Source organism: Triticum urartu, chromosome 7, assembly GCF_003073215.2.
Source record: "Triticum urartu cultivar G1812 chromosome 7, Tu2.1, whole genome shotgun sequence".
NCBI classification, from domain to species: domain Eukaryota; kingdom Viridiplantae; phylum Streptophyta; class Magnoliopsida; order Poales; family Poaceae; genus Triticum; species Triticum urartu.
The window spans coordinates 252,065,138-252,066,054 of NC_053028.1; positions in this window are offsets into that span (position 1 = coordinate 252,065,138).

A 917-nucleotide genomic window follows, 5' to 3' on the forward strand; every position below is an offset into this window, starting at 1 on the left:
CTCACAGGGCATGGGCGAGGCCGTTCTTGGGCTCGTTGGAGAGCTCCTGCAGGCGCGCATCTAGTGGTGGTGGAGGCCGGGTCTTTCGTGCCCGGAGCCAACGACGACGAGCTCCAAGGCGGCGGCCGGAGTTCGGCCATGTGTGGGGTTGGGGCTGCGGCGTGAAAACGCGGAAACTGAGGCGCTAGCGAGGCACTACACGATGCGGCAAGCATGTTGGATAGCACGGGATGACCAAATGGTCGCCGGAGCGACGCCGGCGACAAGCTCGAGCGGAGGCGAGCTTCGGCCATGGTGGAACTATGGCCTAGAGGGTGCAAACGCGCGGGAAAGAAGATGGGAAAAGCGGCGGAGCTCACAGGGAGGTCGATGAGCAGATCAGTGGGCTCGGGGGCGACCGAAGCGAGGCAAATCGATGAACGGCGTCCGGCGGGTACCGAGGTTGAAGACGACCCAATGGCGGCGATGCAGGGCCTCCGGCGAAGCGTGGCTCGGTGGGGAGGGCGAGGGCATCGCGGCGGAGCTTTTGGACTCATCGGTAGGGCGAGGGGTGGTCGGTGGCTGCGGCGGCAGCAAGCGGCGGCGGCGGCTCCGCTCGGCTTCAGGAGAGAGAGCGAGACAGAGGAGGGGGAAATAACGAGAGAGAGTGAGAGGGGTCAGGGGTGTGCGTGGCGTCGTGGGAGGCGTCCAGGGCAACGAGGGGCAGCCAGGCAGGGTGGAGGTGGCGCGCGCGCGGCGAGCACACGCCCTCCTGCCTACTGGCAGGAGGTTGAAGACGGTGCGGCGGCTGGGCTGGGCCAGCTACAGTGCTGGGCCAGGTGGTTGTACAGGAGGTAAGCCCAGGTGGGTTTTCTCTCTCTCTCCTTTCCAATTTTGTTTCTGTTTTCTATTTTTCCGCTGCTGTTTTGGCATTAGCA